The sequence below is a fragment of the Callospermophilus lateralis genome, chromosome 2 (assembly GCF_048772815.1).
Source record: "Callospermophilus lateralis isolate mCalLat2 chromosome 2, mCalLat2.hap1, whole genome shotgun sequence".
In the NCBI taxonomy this organism is placed as follows: domain Eukaryota; kingdom Metazoa; phylum Chordata; class Mammalia; order Rodentia; family Sciuridae; genus Callospermophilus; species Callospermophilus lateralis.
Window position 1 is genome coordinate 68681723 of NC_135306.1, and position 20413 is coordinate 68702135.

Genomic DNA, 20413 nt, shown 5'->3' on the forward strand with positions numbered 1-20413 from the left:
TGAACTCAGGGACACTCAACCAGTGAGCCACATCCCTAGCCCTATTTTGTATTTTATTTAGAGACAGGGTCTCACAGTGTTGCTTAGTATCTTGCTTTTTCTGAGGATGGCTTTGAACGTGCAATCCTCCTGTCTCAGCCTCCAAGCCGCTGGTATTACAGGTATGCACCACTGTGCCCAGCTTACTTTATATAAAGTTTAAGAATCATCAAATCTGATCAATAATCATAGAAATCACAACAATGGTTACCTCTAGGGAAGAAGGAAATAGGCACAGAATGAAAAAGAGTAGGAGAAAACCTTATGGGGTGTTGGTCATATGGGCTTATATGTATGCAAAATTCATTAAGCCATATAGTTAAGTTTGTTTTTTTTTACTTCTATTATAAAGAAAAACCTTCCTAATCAGTCATTTTCATGACTGATTATACTTTGATTTAACACCATTGACTGCCATGTTCACTTCATGCGTTGTTGAAGCATTGACAGAGCGTTCCACCCACAAACACATCAAACCAAGTATTGTGGACTGAATTGTGTCACCCACCAAAATCATATGCTGAAGCCCGACTCTTAGTATGATTATATTTGAAGGTAGGACTTATAAGAGGCTTACTTAAGGTTAAATAAAATAATAAGGGTGAGGCCCTAATTCAACATGACTGTTATAATTATAAGGAGAGAAAGTGATGCTAGGAACACACCCACAGAAGGAGGATCATACAAGGATCACAGCAAGCAGACAGCCACCTGCAAACCAAGAAAAGAGGCATCGAGAGAAACCAGAGAAGCTAACACCTTTGATCTTGGACTTCTAACCTCTATAACTATGAGAAAATAGATTTGTTGTTTAAGCCACCCAGTCTGGGGTATTTTGTTATGGCAGCCCAAGCAAACTAAGACATCAAATTAAAAAGTCTACAAAACAAACTCCAGGAGCTTGACATGACCTTCTGGAGTTTATGAGACCCAGATGTTGGTATCTGAGTTCTGGGAGAAAGAAAAAGGCCAGTCAGATATAGCAGAGCAGAGAGAGGGGGCGCCATGTTGCAGCAAAGATATTTCTTCTGCCAAAGGAACAAGGTTGTGTGTTTCCTCTGGGTACAATGTGCTTCCCACAGAAGCAGCCAGTCTGAGCTGGAGGAGGTGAAGATTAAAATCAGATAAATTTCACACAGAATGGTCAGACACTAAGTGCTACTGTGGATGTGTGGAACAACCACAATGCTCATAAACTGCTGCTAGAAATGTAAACTGGTGTCACCATTGTGGCAAAATGTTTGGCTGCATCTAAAGCTAAAACATACACCCATTCTGTGACCCAGCAATTCCACTCCTGAGCCTACAGCCTACAGAAGTCAGTGTATATATGCACCAAAACAAGTGTATGAGAAAGTTCACAGTGAAACCACACAGAAGAATGGACAGACTCAGTACTTGCATGATGGTTACTCAACAGCAATAAAAGGGAAAGAATACTGGTCGACACAAAACATGAATGAATCTCTAAGATACATTTTAAAAAGATGTCAGACACACAAAAAATTTGAATAGTGTATAATTCCATTTATATGAAGTTAAAAGTGTGAAAAACTGCTCTCTGGTGCTAAAGGTGAAAAGTATAGTCATGTTAGGGTTGATGCTGACTGATGCTGACTGAGAAGGAAGTGAGGGAGCCTCTTAGGAGATAGAAATTGGTCTGTGTCTTGACCCAAGTGCTAGGTTATATAAGTTGTCAGGTACGTGAAAATTTAGCAAACTAGACACTTGATATTTCTGTTCTCCGTTATATTGTAATGTAATATTGTAATTATTAAAAATCAAAAATTAGATGACAGTCCATAATTTATATTACTATGTGAAAATGTATTATGTGATTAATAGACAAATGTGACATTTTACTATTCAATAATTGGGAAATCCCAAAGACCGCACAAGATTTTATTCCAACATGGAAGAAAAGAGAAGTCTACAAAATGGATATGGAGGAGCCATGAGAGAATTGGAGATGATTTTCATTTTTCCCTACTAAGCCTAGTCCATTGAATAAACCTGTTCTAAACAGAGGGAAGTATCTTCTTTTTAAAATTTTTTTTTATTTGAGAGGGCAGTTTAAGATTCCTTGAACTACAAGATAGTGTTTTCTGATTCTGCCAAAGTTATTACTTTGGTTTCAGTTTACTATGCAATTCAAAGATTAACCCTGATGTGATGACTTGGGAACTGTGGTTCAAGTTGACATCAGCAGCTTATTGACCTGTGTTTGATGTTGATGTCCAAAAATAATGGGGCAGACAGAGATTTAGCCCAAAGATATCAACAATGCCACCGACTCACATTATCCAGCTAATGGTTACTACAGATGATAACTACTAGTCTTGACCAGTATAATACTTTCTTAGATAATATTGGATTGACTAATTCCAAACTACTGGCCTTTTTTCATGAAATTACAGGAATATGAATGTTTAAGCACACACACACTTAAGACTTATGTCACTTTAATTTTCTACTTTCAATTTTGTTTGGGGTGGCTCCCAGTTAAAGGTGGCAAACAGACCACATATATTTTTACCCTTTTCTTCTCAAGCCCCCATTTTAATGATTACAAAGGTTTAGACTTCAAAGAGAATGGAAGAGAGAATACTCACAAATGAAATTTCAACACATTTCTTTGTAATGACTGGGATATTGACACCCAGGGATGGATATACGCCTAGCAAAGATGGGACAGGGGATTCCTTGACCAGATCAGTAAGCACTGGCCTGTGCTCCATGCACAACACATATATCACCAGGAAACAGCAGCTCCTCCTCAAGAAAACAACTAAAATTTGGGGACTCCCAGGGAAGCAACTTAATGGCACTCTGCCTGATTATTCTTAAAGAGAGGCCACTAGTGGAAAATGCCCAATGTCCCCCCAAATCCCCATTTTCAATGTACTTTTCTATCCAACTACCAGCCCATATGACTTTTGGGGGGAGGGATAGACTAGCTTTGTCTTTTCATGTGGAAAGCCAGAAATACTTGAGAATTTATATCCTCCTCCTGCAAAAGCCCCCTCCCTAGAGACCCTTAATAGATGACTGACAGGTATGGTGCATGAACCACCAAGCCCCCACTGACTCAAGGCTGAGGTTGCCTTACACCACAGGGCTCCCCCAGGATCAGGCTGAAGTCACCCTCTGAGGCACTTTGACTGAGATCACACCTGTGCTTGACTTCTTCCCCTTCCCTTCCCAGTTTCCCTGGGGGACCAGCTCCTTAATAAGGAGGCTCATACACACACATGAACTCCTTGCCTATGTCTGCTTCTGCAGAGCCTGACCTAAGCCATCTACAAACCTTGACAACTATTATAGGCTTTGTTGCCAGCTTTAGTGTCACAGCCCTAAGAATGGACAATCAGTGATAACCAAACATTTGCTGAAAATATCCAGAACTGAAGGAAGCAATCAAAGTAAACAAGGTGATATAAACAAGCCCTCGGTAATTTCCCAAGTGGAAAAAAGAAACGAGGAGGGGGGGCTAGTAAAAAGGAAAAAAAAAAAAGAAAGAAGACATGCTAAGAGCCACTTATGTGACTATTATGTGCAGATGACTTCATAAGTGAAACCTGAATCATCCACCTTCATAAGCACATTCTCTTTATCAAGGGGACCCTCATTCCACATAAGCAGCTACAGACAGATGGATAATTACCTACCCACCACCACACGGTTATTTCTAAGCCTGCCCCCCACCCCCAGTCGCCTCGCCCCCTCTGCATCCATCCATTACTAGTGCTTTTGAAAGAAGTCTTTGCACTGTAGTAAGCACTATGTTGTGTCTCATACAGAACAGCTTAGACATAATAGGAACAAAATCCGGAGCCTTGCAGCCTCCACTCTGCCCCAAGCAGCCTTCACAAACTTCCCACAACTGAAATGAAATATTCATTTTTAACACAGGCTTAATATCCTATCTTTAAGACATCAGCCACCATAGCGCTAACAATTTAAGCCCACTCAAAAATACCTTTATAATTTATTTTACACCTGCTGTGGATCTGTTTCCAGGTTATAGTAAATTAGTACACTTGGACAGGTTAAAATAAGTACTTACTTGAAAGTTGACTTAATTGTTTCTCTCCTTAAAAATATTAATGAGGAGGATATACCATCAATGATTTTGGTATCAATTTTCTAATACAGATGAGAAGTCCAGGTTTCTTCCAACACCTCAAATACACGCGCATGTGCACACACATGTAAACAATATCCTTATTATAAAGTTATATATACGGTCCCTGAGTTACAACGATTCTGCTTACAATTTTCTGAATTTATGAAAGAGCAAAAATGATATGCACTCAACAGAAACCATACTTTTCAAATTGTGAATTTTGATCTTAGGATATTTTGGATGCTGGGCAGTGGCCTGAATTGCAGCTCCCAGGCAGGGACACAATCTCAAGGGGAATCAACTGATGCTCTCTAGTATGCTGTGTGGCTAAGCCAGAATGCCCAGTAGGTCAGGAGGATTAAATGCATTTTTGACTTGCAAGGTTTTCAGTTTACAATGGGTTTATCAGGACATAATCCCATCGTAAGTTAAGGAGCTTCTGTTTTCTCCTAGATTACTTGGAAAAATATACAAAACCCCACATACTCTGCTGTGATTCTACCATCCAGTCTTTGTCCACCTCATTTTGAGAAGAAAATTTTAAATTTATATATTTCCTAGTAATTCAACTCCCAAGCTCATACATATTAAGAAGTAAGACAGGAGCTATGCTCAAAGCTTTGCTCTTTAAAGAGATCATGTGCATGATTCGTCAATATGTGTTGGGGAAATACAGATAAAAGCATAAGTGCATTCTACCAACTCCTCTTCATTTATAGCCAAATGCATGGAGTTGTGGGCCCCAGTGTTAGATTTTCAAGAGAGCACATCAAAAAGCAGGCTGATGGCAACTGAGGCACAGAAGTACTTCACCCTGTCCTAGAGTTCCCTATAGTGACAGGAAGCCTAAGGGACCAGAGCTAAGCATTTGGCCACTACAGTTATTCTCTAATAAGCCCCTTTTATGCTGAAATGTTGGTTTTGTTTTGTCTGTTTGTTTTCCCTTCTTTCTTCCCTAACATTCTTTTCCTTTTATGGTTAATAGCAGAGTGGGTGGGGAGAGAAACTTTAAAGCAAGAATCTCAAAGCTCTTAAGTTAATCACAAAATGTTAACTCAATCATTCCCAAAGGTTTGCTACAAAACAGGTAGAATTTCTTTTAAAGATGGAGAAACAGGATGCCCAGAAAAGCAATAGCTTTTCTTATGCCCTTTTATTCAATAAGTACTTATTCAGTATATAAAATACATGTGTGAGGGGGTTACCATATTTACATGCAGAGAAAATGTGCAGGTGAGCTGTTGGAATCCAGGGTGGTATAAAGTGCTATGAGAGTTTAGACCAGCGAGGGTTCAGCCAACTAAGTTTGTGGGACAACTCCAGCCCATTGCCTGTGACTGCACTTCCCAGGAGCTAAAAATGCTTTTAGATAGTTGGAGGAAAAAAAAAAAAAGAGTGGTCAAAATTTTCTGATACATGAAAATAGTACAATATTCAAATCCCAGTATTTATTAATAAACTTTTATTGGAATATAGAGACACTCACCAGCTTACACATTGTTTTAGGGTGCTTTTGCATTACAAGAGCAGAGAAGTTGCAACAAAGAACACACAGCCTACAAAACCTATTTACTATTTGGCCCTATACAGAAGTTTGCTGACCCCCTGGTTTAGAGGAAGGTGACGCTAGGAACTAGGAGTAGGAAGTTGTTTCTGTTGATGTCATTATAAAGGAAGTGCCTCATCTACCTTAATTTAGCCTTTTATATCCCATTTGACTCTCCCAGTGGCTCTATGTGGAAGGAGATGAGAAGTCCAGGTTTCATCATTTCCCTTTTACCACTGGAGAAGCTGAGTGGAAGCACTATATTCCAGGTCACCCTGAGTCTCTTCCAACCTCCAGTACATGAGATGAGGGCACATGACAAGAAGTCCAGCTAGGAAAGGTGGGATGGGAGGCTGCTGCTAGACCCAGAGGATAAAAGAGACTCTGGGACCAAGAGCTGTCTGGACCCACTCCTAACCCCTGTCCTTTAGTCACTGAGAGAACCTCTGAGCTCCTGAAAATCCTGTCTGCAATATGCATTCTCTCCTGATGTGGTAATGAAGGGGAAGGAAGATCCTCAGGAGAAGTGCATGAGGTAGTTGTGTGTGTAATACTTAATGTAAGCTTGGTGCTTTGTGATGGTCACTTGTTTTCAGTCAATGCATGGGAAACATGCTGAGCTCTTAAAAAAGGAACTGATATGTGCTTACATTAATAACTAGAGAGGCATAAGGACACAGTTGTACCTGAACATGAGACCTGGTTACGCTTTTGTATGACCCAATACCGTGGAAATCTTCCATCTGTGGAATCCCTTCTGGCTCCTTCAGGACAAAAATCCCCCAGGTGTTAGTTAGCTCAGAGGAAAAACGATCCCTGTGTTATCTCGTTATTTGGAAGAAAAGCAGGTGTAAAAACTATTTTCACATCTGGAAAGAAATAATTAGGTTGAAATTTAGAATTAAGAAATTGAATTGTACATCCTGAGCCCTGGAGTATTCAAGGAAGCAGCCAGGGAGAGGCTGGAAGGGAGAAGGACAGGGAAGAACCATGAGGAGGGAGAGAAGAGCCAGACCTGTGGGGCAGCTACCTGGCAAGGACACCAGAACCACACACTGCAGGCTTCACACAGCCGGGAGAGCCGCTGGCCTCTACAACCAGCCCATTCACCTCCCTCCACTTTCCATTTCCCACACTAATAATTTCTTCTTTCAGATATAAAATGTACACTGGAGAATAAAGTTCCCTTTTATAAGGGCTGTGACATAGTATAGTCACACCACCAAATATCCAAATGTGCTCATGATTTGAAACAAAACAGAAAAAAAATTCTGACATGAGCTTAATTTATAAGAAAATAAGCTCTCTTCTGATGGGTGTCACACAACGGAGCAGTGTGTTTTAAACTCATGTCAGGACTCATTAGTGCTGAAATCAATTTAGTGGGTTGGCAAACATATGAAAAACACAGAGCAGGAGAGAAAATATCAGAGTGCATATTACCCATAATAAAAAGCAAATATTGTGATGTGAAACTTGTCTCAGTGATGTGTGTGTGTGTGTGTGTGTGTGTGTGTGTGTGTGTATGTGTGTTTACACATACTTCACCCATGGTGTCAGGCTGTGATGTAAGTTGTATTGTCACCAAAAGTTGTGGTCAAAAATGTGCAAACAAACAAACAAACAAACAAAAAACAACAAAAAAAAACAGTGCAACAGAATGTGATTTACTTCAGTAAAGTCTGGTATAAAAATCCTAATTCATTGAATAGTCAAGTTAGGGGGTATTTATTCCTGTAGGATTTCATTAAATGACAAGCTCTTCCTTTGCATTTTAAATATGCTATGATTTACAGGGGGAAAAGGGTTTATGCACACCTTGTCACATATGCTTGTTCTTTAAAATAGTGTGTACCTGTTAATAAACACTAATCCTGAGTTTTAAAATTTGTCAGAAGTCAGAAACCTAAATCATTACATGAACTAAAGGATAGCCAGTCAACTCCTATAAACCATTGCTATTTTTCACACTAATTGTAGACTAATTAATCCACCATGGGACAGAAGAGGAGGAGGCTGCTGGGGAAACTTGGTGGGCAGAGATGGTTTCACCACCATTATACCTTGACAACTTCCCACGATCATTTTATACATACCAAAATAACATGAGATTTTTGTTCTCCAAAAAAGTATATTTCAGAAAAGAAAAATCTGCCTTATGTTTGAATACTTATAAAGGCTCCCATTTTAGAGGGCATTCTCTCCATTACTTTCTCCTGAAAGCCAAAAAGCAAGAACCCTATTACCCCCAAGATAACTGGAACTGAAAATCAAGCAATTCATTAACACTGGATGTAATGGCAACTGATTTTAAAGGAGAAGCCAGGTCAAAATTACATTACCTAGTAAGACTGCTGATTTCATGGAAAAGTGTTGTGTATTTCAGAGGTTACTTGAGAACTCTTTGGAGAAGACTGCCTGAAACAACCTCAATCAATACAAGATAGGAATGCTTATGGAGTTCATGTGACTGGAATATGATAAATGACCCAATGAATACGTAAAGGAAGCCAAGCATTAACATGGGTTTAGGTTCATACTCCCAGGAGGAGCTTCATAATTGCCTACATTGGATGTCCTTATACAAGCCATATGGAAATGCTGGTTGCAGACCTGAATATATACCTACAGAAAGAAAGGAAAAAGCAAATGTTCTTATATTGTGCAATTGGGCACACAAAGTTGGAATAAAGTTTGTAGTGGCAACAGTACTCTATCTCAGATAAGTCATATGGAAATAAATAAACCCAAAGTGGTCTAAGGATGCCAGATTCTAAGGTCAAAGAAGAATGGGAAACATTTGAATAAATGATTTCATAACATGTGAGAGTGGATGTAGCATTTCTAAACTGTTAATTTTTAACAAGACAATTTGAAACATATGCAAGTAAATTAATTAAGGGTAAATAGATATTTCATTCTTTGCTATATTCTAAGAATGTACATATACAAATTGACATAAAACCATCTTTAAAACCTTTTTGTGGGAAAATTGGGAGCCACCTTATAACCAAGGGCACCTTTACATAAACACATGGGATAATCTGCATCTCAGATAACTGAGGGTTGCAAATGGCTGACTTTTGAATGAACTGAACTACGGGTAGTTACTGCAGTACATGAAAATCCCTACATTAAAATACTAATAATTGCTATCAAATTAATTCTTATGTGTTGAAAACTCCTATAAGATGTCTCTTCCATGTGGACCTGAGGTCCCAGGTCCCCTCAGCCCACTTCTGAGTTCACCTATAACTTTGATTAATGGTTCCCATACACACTGACAGCTTGCTACTCCAGCCATCCCTTCCTCTCTGCTTCTCTACATGGGGCTTACTCTGGTGCCTCTGGAATTTGCTCAGGCTTAATACCAGCAGCCCCAATGTGCTGGGGACTTAATGCCCTGAGGGTAAGTGGTAGAAAAATATTTCAATTTCCCTACTACTTGGAGGGCAATTTTAAGCTGTAGTTTATGTGATACCAGCAGAGCCAAGCATCAATTGCTCACAGTGGTGGCCTGCTCAGTAACCCCACTCTTCCTCACTCTCTTCCCCTCCCCGCCTCATTTTCTTCACAATTGCACTTGTGCTTCTTGAACCTGCCTCCCCAATAAACTATCTGGACCCAAATCCTCATTTCAGGGTTGCATGTATGAATCACTTCTGTGTGTATCCACCACATCAGCATCATGAGGTGACTTTGGATCTTCTTTGGAGAACATTTAGCTGTCTGCAGAAGTCAGGTAAAAAAAAAAAATTACCCTCAATCTTTACATCCACGTTCCTTAAAACTTTTGGAATGTCTCCTCCATTCCTTTCAGTCCTTTCCTTTCAGTAAGTATTTAATCTCTTACCACTGCAAAGAGTTTTTCTGTGTGTTGTAAAGTATACCCAGATGAACAAAGCAGAGTTTTAGCCTCAAGGATGTTAACACTTGAGAATAGAATGTGAAACATGGAGGAAGACAAGAAACTTACATTTAAAGATACAGACCATGAAAGAATGATGTGGAAATTCCAAGGAGAGGGACTACTTCTAAATGACTAGTATTTAGTCACCACTCAGAGTCACTCTTCAAGTTTTCTAATGCTAATCTATTTGGTTGAAAACATTCTTTTCTAAACACTATTCTGCCTCACAGGTCATCCTAAATATGGGGGGTGATACAGCATGAAGGATGACCAGTTCAATACTAAAAGGCAAAGCATCTTTTCATAGATGTCCTAAGTGACTGTTCCATCTGTGCAGTAAGGTACCACACGTCCAGGTGAACCTGGGATGCTTCCTTATCCCTTGATCACATCAAGCATGTTCCTACCTCAGGCCCTTCACTCTGAATATTCTTTCCACTTAGAAAACCTTTATCCCAAATAGCAGCATGTCTCACTCCTTCAGATCCTTAAGCTCCCTCTGCTTAAGGCCTTCCCTGACTACCCTACATAAAATAACATTACCCTAAGCAATTTCCCACCCTATTGTTTTCCCTGTTTTAGTCTTCATAGCTCGTACCACCTGACATTATATACTTGCTTATCTATTTTTCATCTTCTCCCACTAAAAGCTCTGTTATATTAGGGACCTCTTCCTAACCTTGCATGTATTCCTTTCATCTAGAATAAGTGTCTGGCCCAAAGAGGGTGCTCAGTAAATACTTGTTTAAAGAAGAAATAAATTTATCATCAGAACTTCAGTTGAAGTTCTATAAACGCATCTGGAATCATGACACAACCCCATAACACAAGGGTCACAAGGGTCTAAAGTGGACACAATTATTTTGTGGAGAAAAAAAGTGTGTGTGTGTGTGTGTGTGTGTGTGTGTGTGTGTGTGTTTATCTATTTGGACAAGTTTCAACATACATAGTAGGTATAAATCAATAAAACTGTTTTAATAATATCATAAACTTATAGAAGCCATGGAATGTGACTCATTCAATGTTCATTATATAAATAAGAAATCCTGAGATTTCAGATTTCAGACCCTACACCTAGCTTACTAAAATAATTTATTCATGTATTCATGTGAAAAATATATATGATCAGTATGGTGCTAAGTGAGATTCTATATTTGATTTTTCTTTTGAAAAAAATCAACTTTACGATTTATTATGAAAGCCACAGTTTATAATTAGATGGGGAAAGTTAATCTTTTTTAGAAATATTTATCTTTTCCCCCATTGTTTTATTATAAGCCTTATTCATTTAACTCAGATTCCTCAGAGAAAATATGCATATGAAATTTTTCAAGTGCAGTCTTTTATTCAGATTATTTTAAAGGTAACATTTTCCTCTCTGAGTTTGAGGGAAGGAGGGAACCTCTGAATGTAGCAACATTAAATACTATTACAAAAACTACCTAAGTAATTGTCAAACCCTAATTATATAGCACTAATTGGTTTTACTACAAATTCATGCTCTTCAAACACAAGCAGTCTTCATAGCTGGCTGATAATCTTTTAATCACCCCAATGGACTCACTGCTAAATTTCCACAATGCACACAAGTCTTTGTCATTCTACTCCTAGCTTCAACCTGCCACATCTTTTCTGTAGTTCCTTAAAAGACTATGGACAAATTCCTTTCTTTCCACCTCAAAATTCCTATGCCTCTGTCTCAAGTCATACCTTCCCCAGTACCCTCCCGCCCATCTTCTTGAAGACTTCATCAGTTGAGCCTCCTCCTTACATTCTCCATCTCTCTCCCTCGCAATGATTCTTCTCAGCTTAGACACTAGGTTCGAGTCCTCTATACTAAACATATTCCTTTCCCTCTACTGTGACATCTCTTTGACTTATTGCTCTCTCCTCCAGTCTTTCTTTCCACCAGGTTTATTGAAAAGGAAGTCTGTTTCCACTGATTGTCATTCTGTCCATTACTTGTTCCTCTCAGGATAAAAAGGCCTTATTTCCCCCATGGGACCATAGTTTATTCCTTTTGGCCCCACAGGTCAATTTTCAAATGTCTTACTTCCATGTCTTCTGGGAAAGGAAAAAAAAAACCAAACTTTTTTAAAAAAGAGACTCAATAATGAAAAAAACATTAATGCTATTTTAAGTGAAGAAAGAGCATCCACGCAAAACAAATAGCTTGCTGCAGGCCATGGCACAAGGTATAACTGTTTACCAGGCTGAATTACAGATTCGAGCTATATCATTAGCCTTACCAGCCCAATCTTTAAAAAAGCCAGGCATTACATTTTAAAAATTATCCCATTTACATTAGAAAGGAAATCCCTAATTCCCGAGTCATTAATCATGCTGTTGTATAATTCCTTGTTTGCTAAACAGGTTATTTACCTTGGTAATTTCTAAATTCTTAAACTTTCTTATAATACGGTTACATCTCTGGTTTTACTTGCGAATATGAAAATGATGACTTTTTTAAAAACCAAATTCTCTTAGAATGGCTTTTAAATTTCAGAAGTACTTTTCTCAGAAAGAGGTTTGGCAGAAACAATAAGAGAGTAAAGAACTAAGACTCAAAATTCATTTTTATAAATATATCCTTAAATTTTGGATGAGATCCAACAACCTCACATTAAAATTTTAGAAGGCTTGACTTGAAGGACATGGGAAAATTTACTTAATGTTGATGGCTTCCAGAGCACCTGGTCTATATATCATCATTAATTAAGAGAAGATAAATGGGGGGAGGAAACATATGTGGATAGCTCTAGTTTTATTATTTTCAATGTAACAATGAATTCATGCAATATTTGCCAAAAAACAAACAGCAATTTTTTTTTTTTAAAGAAACCTTGGTGCCAACGTGTTGTGCATTTATTTTAAAGACCACGATGGCTACAAGCTTTCTTCAAAGAGAACCAGAGCAGCCAGTTTAGATTCTGACAGCAATGCAGTAGAATTTAGGGTGCTATGACCAAAATGTGTCCTAAGCAGGTTAATCTAGTCATACAACATTTTAATAAAGAAGTACCAAGATATTAAGCACAAAGGTGCCTTCATTCCTACGAGTACTGCAGGAGAAATACAGACAGCAAGGAGTCAAACTGCAGTGGACACACATGAATTTACCATCTCCCTTCCTATTTCTATCCATCCGACCCTACAGAAGCCTATCTTTATCATGCAGAGACAATTAAAACAGCTATGGACTCTGTATGATTTCTGTGTCCTGGCTCCCAGATGTAGCCTGGAAGCCTGACATTAACTAAATTCCCTACTAGTGTGCTACATCAGGTAGAAAAGCAGGGACTTCACTGATCAGAAATCCCATCCCCAGAGTCTTGAGAGATTACAATTCTGCAATGATATACGGTACTAACTAACCATTGTGAAACCTGGGAGAGTGAATGTTACCAGCAGTAGAAATAAAGTATCCCATTTCCCAAGGGAAACACCTTGGCTGTGTGATGTTCAGAAAGTGGACACCAAATATTTCTCAGTAGATCTTTCTCTTCCTTTTTACTCCTCCCCCATCTATCTCTCTCTACACACCTCCAGAGTTCATTCTAAAATAACCAACACAAAGACTACCCATCCTTCAGCCATAGGATTTCAGTGTTCAAATGTAGAAGGACAAGGTCTGGTTGGCATTCAAAGTTGTGAGGAAGGGGAGCTGAAGGTGATCTATAGTTAGAGACTCAGGTTAGACAAGAGATAAACAATAGAAACTGCAGAGTCAGGGAGTCCAAGACCCTTACAGAACAGCCGTTGAGGAGAGAAGTATCAAGAGAGAAGCCCTTCAAAACAAGGGATACTAGCAAGTCCAGAAGGTGTAACCATTATCCTATTTCCCTACCATGTGCCCCAAAGCCACACGCTCACTTCCACATCCCCACGTCATGAGGCCAGAGAAAGGGGAAGATAGAATTCCTACTCTGGGCCATCCACACGCAAAAGCAGAACAGAGACTGTACTCAGAGTTGCGGGGTCAAAATAACAAACACTGTCCCACAGTGTTAGCTGGTGACAGGAGGCTAGGCACCGGCAGATCTCTTGATTTGGGGCGCAATTTTAGGAGCGTGGATGCAACCACACGCGTACGCACACTTCCACGGGATTTTACAAACCCGCCTCTACCCCACTGCCTCCCTCAACACTTCGCACACCCAGTGCATCCTGCCCACCTCACCGTTTCCATCATCACATTCTTTCTCCCCGAGAGTCAGCCAGATATGAAGGATCCTAGTGGGGATTCCTGGAAATGTCATTCCCCAACACCTCTGGTCCACCACCCCCATACCCTCTGCTGTACTTACACACACACACACACACACACACACACACTCCTGCCATGATTGTCATCAGGCCCGCTCGCTGCCCCCAAAGCTCCAGTACCTCAGCGCGCACCGGACACCAGACATCTCTCTTCCAATGTCCCCTTCCCCCGCCTCGCTGGCTAAAGCATTGCCCCTGGATGTAGCCTGCTGTCCCTGTTCATCCACACTATTGTTCCATGCAGCGCCTCTTGCGCCCAGAAGCGCCCTTAGGAGAGGACCAGGACTCCCATCTGGGGCGGCATCAGCGCCGGGCACCACCACGTACCCACCCCTCCCTGTCGGTGGTACCTTGCCTGACAGCTGGGTCCGCGGGCCCGCGGGAGCAGTAGGCGCTAATGACAGCGATGGTGCGGAGCCTGGGAATAAAGCTCCGCTCCAGCCGCTCCTACCTCCAGCGCCACCATCTTCTCCTGCTGCTGCTGCCGCTGCCGCCGGCGCCGCCGCCGCCGCTGCCGCCGCCGCCGCCGCCCTCGCCCAGCTCTGCTCCGGCTCCGCAGCAGCCGCTCGGGCCCCTCGGGTCCGGCGGCCCCACCCCCTTCACCCCTCCCTCTCGCCCGGCCGCCCGCCTGCCTGCTGGCCCCTCGTGACGCGCGCCGGGGCCGGGCCGGGCCCGCCTGTGAGTGAGGGCGCGCGCACGCCGCGTGCTAGTAGCGCCCCTGCTTCCCACGCCCACCCGCGTGCACGCGCGGCGCGCGAGCCGGAGGCAGAGGCGCCAGTGTCCTCCACCGGCTGCTGGTCGCCGCGCCCCGGCTTCTGCGCGGGTGGGCGCGTGGTGTGCGCCCGCCCCTCGCACCCGGGTTCCGGCGGGCGAAACTAGCCTCAGCTATCAGCCGGGCTCCCAGAGGAGGAAATGGGCTGCGTTTCCGAGGGAACTGACAGGCACCTCCACCCTTCTCTGCGGCAGCCTAAGCGGGGAGGGCCAAGGTTCCTAACCAGCAGCTGTGGTCAAACTCTGCACGTAGGAAGTGACCACCCTAAGGACCACGAACCCGGGCTCCAGCGCCGACTCCTACGGGAAGTTACTCCCGAGCTTTCCCGCTTCTCAGGTCCCTTAAAATACTGCCTGTACTTCAAAAAGGAGATTGACTCTGTCTCCGGAACGCACTGCACTGCACATTTTCGCCGCAAGGGGGAGAGTCGTGCGGATTTGGGCTCCAGCAAAGCTGGCCCGGTTTGCAGCCCAGGAGGGGAACTGCCCAGTCCCACCAGGGAAAGCAGAAAGGCTCTGGATTATGTTGCCGGAAAAGGCTCAGCTTGATTTTCTACTTGCTTCTCAGTTTGGGTCGATCAGAATTTAAAGTGTCTTTGAGCCTGGCACAGGCCTTCTGCCCCAGATATGGCTTCTAGATCAGGAGGGTGGGGACCCTTTGCAGCAGGGACCAGGTGGCAGGTGCTGCGCTTTAATGAAAAGCAGTGGGCTGGACAGGCCCCAGGAGGCAGGGGTTCTGGAGCCAGCTCCACCTGTAATTGGCGATGTATTAGCTTAATTCCCCCATTTCAGGAAAGAGTTCTCAATAATAATAAAGTTGTTTTGGCATGAAAACTTATATTAGCAAAGCCCTCTTCATACATGTATTCTTATCTATTAAAACAAAGATAACCCTTGATTATCCTGATCGTTTGGGAAATAGATCTTTTCCACACAGTGTTTCTATATTATTTTAAGCATAATGCCTCTGGAAAAATTCGGGGTGTAGCCAGAAACATTCTGGAAGTCTTGTTTAGTTTTAAAATTCATATGAATTTTGCACTCTGTTCCATAATAAATTTCTTTGCTTTAATAAATAAAACCATATCTTCGCCTTCCCTAAAAGGATCTTTTAGTAAAATGTAAATATTATATATACCAGGAAGCTGTAGCATGCTTGTCCTGTGACATTACCTATTCATTTTATTCAGTAAATATTTATTCAGCACATATAAAAGTCAGAAATGTCCTTGTTTCACCAGAGCTCACAGTATACTGGAGGAAATATCATCAAAGAATGAAACTAGTTAGGAGCAACTGTATAGTTTAGCATATTCTCCAATCTAATTGCTGAAGATGCACAGGGAAACCTAATCTAAACACCAATACTAGGTAAGATTTTCTAAGGTGATGACATTTGGGGTTGCACAGGAGAGGTAACAGTGAAAAGGTACAAGCAGGTGGGACCCAAGTAAGAGGAGGGTAGTGAAGCAGGCAGCTACCAGACCTGCTGGGACCTTGTGGTCCCTTTTATTTTATATATATATAAAATAAAATATATATATATATTTTATTATATATATATATATATATAAAATATATATATACGTATATATATATACACACACATATATATATACAACTAATATATATTAGTTGTAGTCACACACAATACCTTTATCTTATTTATTTATCTTTATGTGGTGCTGAAGATCGAACCCAGCACCTTTCACATGCTAGGCGAGAGTTCTACCACTGAGCCACAACCCCAGCCCTGTGGTCCCTTTTAAATAGGATTTTTATCTCATTAGCCTAGAAAGCCACTGAAGGATTTTTAAAATTTGGATTGGGAAAACGGATCACATTTCTGTTCCTGAAAGATTGCAGAGGTAATTACGTGAAGAGCTGGTTAGTGGAGGTTCAAGGTCCAGGGCAGAGAAACTGAGTCATGACTGCATTCCCTACTTAGTGTATTTGGCAGGGTTTTCTGAGTCTATACTAACTGCTCTGAAGTGGCACCCCCTTTTTCCACTGAAAAGTCTTAACTGGGCCTCTCCAGAAATCTTCACCCAGACTGATTTTAGGATTGTCAGCAAAAGAGTCTCTGCAAAAGAGTTCAATGTAGATAAACTTCCTATTTTCATGTTGCCCTGTTTACTTGGCCACTGGCCAAGAAGATACCAGCACTCCAGGTGCTGGACACCCCTTACTAGTTTTTCACAAACATATCCAGTATAATACTTTGAAGAAATGTGCAAACAAGGCTCTGGCCTTGAGCTGGGCTTCACAGAGATGTCTACATTTTTAAGATGTTACAAATGGGTTCCATGGTAACAGCTGGCAGGGGAGGAAAGGGGAGAAGAAACTCTCCTCTTCTCAGGTATTGTCCTTGAAGGGTTAACTTGCCCAAAACAGAGAAAGAAAAAGCTGCTTTTATGTGAACTTCTGCAGACTGTGAACTTCTGAGCCCCTCCCCTTACATACTGGGTATAAAACTCTGAAACTCCCTGAACTCGGGGTTCATGGGATTAATTGATTACAGCAAAAGCTGTTCCCTCTGAACCTGGCTGCAGCCAAAACAAAACAAAACAAAACAAAAAAAACAAAAAACCTGTTTTCTGCTATCTTCGGTGCCTTGCATTGTTTGTCCCTACGACAGCTCCTTTGTTTTAGTTCTCACCTCTACATTCATACCTAGCCATTTTGGGGATGCATCTGTAATAGTTTCTCTATAATAGTTTCTATTTTCATACTTTTAAACCACTGTAGTTTTAAAGGGGAAATTAGCTAACCTTGTTAGAATTTTAGGTTATATAAGAGAATATAGGTCCCAAATGAGAGGTTTGCTTCCATGCATAAACTTGCTATTTGGTTTGCTAACTCAAAGATCATTCTGCTTATTTTCTATTCATTGTGCTGGGTTCCCAGCTAGACAAGGTTCCTAGATTCATGAGTGAGAGATACCTGTTGCTTTAATAATACTGTATTCAAATCTTATATCACAGGGATTTTTTTGGTGAAAATTAAATAAAGTATGTGAAATTACTCCACAAAGTATTATGTGCCATATAAAGGAAAATAATTGTTCTAATGGTAGTTTAGATGCTTCCAAAACTAATTAGTTATATTTGTATGTGGAAATCCCTCCCCGATAAAAAAACACAGATATCCCTATTCCTTCTTGACAATGTGAAACATTGTGTTAAGTGTCCCTGTTACTCTTTGTGCTTTGGCTAGCAGGAGACTCAAAGCCAAATTTGCAGATGATTGTAGGAACTGGGGTGGATCCATATGTTGTGGCATTTATATCTATGTCTTACCTTTCCTTGGTCCTATTCTACTCTATCTACAGATTTTCTAGGCTGCTTTATTAGTGTTTTTTCTACTTCATTGTAGATATTCTCAGAAGTACTTCAAATATTTGTATCTACCTATTCACATTAACAAGGATCAAAACTGATATTCAGTGTTTCAGAGGGTACCATATAAAATAATGGCAACCTGCCAGTTTTTCTAGTAGATAAAATATTATAGGCACCATGCTAAATGTATAGGGTCTAAATGAAAGCCTTGTTTGCCACTGCATACAGATCTGAAGTCTCTGTGCATGCCAATTTAAAGCCACGGGTTATAGGCAAACTCAAGTATTTGGCTCATAGATATCTTTCTTTAAAATGATCCTTGAGGTCCCAAACTCCATCAGCCTGTCTTGTACCTGCAGCCTACAAGTATATCTTACTGGTTCAAGCACTGTTGATCACTGGGTAAGAGGACAACCATCCATGAATTTTTATTCATCTGTTTCTAATTCAAACACCATAAGAATGTGGTCATATCTTTAAGCTTTTGAGATATATGTATATATTTCATACCAGGGATTGAACCTAGGGATGCTTAACCACTGAGCAACATCCCCAGCCTATTTTATTTATTTTTTACTTTTATTTTTATTTTATTTTATTTTTTTTTTTTTGAGACAGGGTCTCACTAAGTTGCCTAGGGCTTTGCTAAGTGGCTGAGATTGGCTTTGAACTTGCAATCCTCCTGCCTTAGCCTCCGGAGCTGCTGGGATTACAGGCATGCACCACCATGCCCAGCTCTGATATGGTTTTGAACAGGCAAAATTGGATGTATCTATTCTGATAGCAGTAGATTCCTTCCTTCCTTTGATTTTGAGTTCTTTAGCGATTACCTTCATTCCATCTCAGTCTTTCATTTCAAGTCTTATGACGTGGGGTTGTATGAATGAAAAACACACAATGACCTTTGGTGATGGGGTTTTTCTTGACTTAGTTTTTTCTAATAATTGATAGCCAAGCATTCTTTCTAATGTATAATATAACCAGGATTTTAAAAGTATGAATGAAATAGACAATGTTTCCTAAATGCCAATAAATTTGCTTTTGTATGCCATTTCTTATTTCACTGGCTTTTACTCTGGACATAACTTCTGTTCAGGCTACAATAGGTTCCCTTCTTTTCTTTTCTGCTCCCAGAACAGGTCAGAATCCCTATCTTCTTTTCCTGAATCACCTGCATTGTGCCCTTTAATAATTCCAACTAGAATTTTGCACTATCACTGTGTTTATCTAATACACTGAAAGACACCCGATGCCACATATAGTTAAGTCTACCCCTGAAAGTGAAGTTTTTGAGTGAAGAGTGTCATTGAATATACTGCCTTTTAAAAAAATGTTTGTGTCCTTACATGAACCATCTTCCATGGCCAAGGGCATGATTTACACTGACTAACTTAAGCCAATCAACTCCTAATCCTGGAACAGAATCATTCCTCCCCAAACTACATGGCTGACTGAAGATAGAGCAAGAATAAGACGTGTATGCCACAAAAAAAGGGGAAAGGGACAGACGTAACAAAACATCTATTGTTCTGCTCATCTCAAGCTTATGACAGTGAAAAAGTAGAAACTTTAACTTAAATGTAGAGCCATAAAGGAACTGGTATATAGGCTGGTATGTCTTTACAGTGGAATAATATGCAGACTTTAAAGATACCATATTTATAGAGTGTTTTTCCACAATTTTTAAATTGGAGCATTATAGTCATACATAATGATGGGATTTATTATTACATATTTGTACATGCACATGATATAACAATATATTTTGGCCAATATCACTCTCTAGCTCTTCCTCTCTCTCCACTGCTCACCCCTTTGATTTTTATGAGATGTACCCCCAACTTTCTTTTTCTTTTCCTTTCTAGTTTCCACATACAAGAAAATGTATGACTCTTGAACTTTGGAGTTTGACTTATTTAGCAAGATGGTGTCTAGTTCCATCCATTTTCCTGCAAATGGAGTGGTATATCTGGGTCATATGGTGTTTTCATGGCTAGTCTTTTGAGTAATCTCTATACTGATCTCCATAATATCTGTATAGTTCATTTATCCATTTATTAACTGAGTTCTTTGATTTTTTGGTGTAAATATTTTTGAACTCTTTGTATATTCTAGATAGTAAACCTCTGTCAAAAGAGTAGCTAGTATGGGGCTGGGGATGTGGCTCAAGCGGTAGCGCGCTCACCTGGCATGCGTGCAGCCCGGTTTCGATCCTCAGCACCACATACAAAGATGTTGTGTCTGCCGAAAACTAAAATATAAAATGTTAAAATTCTCTCTCTCTCTCTCTCCCCCCACCTCTCTTAAAATAAAAAGAGAGAGAGTAGCTAGTAAAGATTTTCTCTCATTCTATGAGTTCTCTCTTCATATTCCTAATTTTTCCTTTGCTGTGCAGAAGCTTTTAAATTTGATGC

General features: G+C 40.6%; 1 protein-coding gene across 1 annotated transcript in view; it reads right to left on the reverse strand.

Moving 5' to 3' along the window:
• Apba1 (amyloid beta precursor protein binding family A member 1) overlaps nt 1-14414 on the reverse strand; it is a 195434-nt gene extending 181020 nt beyond the window's left edge. The window contains exon 1 of the mRNA XM_076843455.2: nt 14339-14414. The gene's annotated coding sequence lies outside the window, so the exon portion shown is untranslated. The remainder of the gene's footprint in view (nt 1-14338) is intronic.
• Between the last annotated feature and the right edge of the window lie 5999 nt (nt 14415-20413).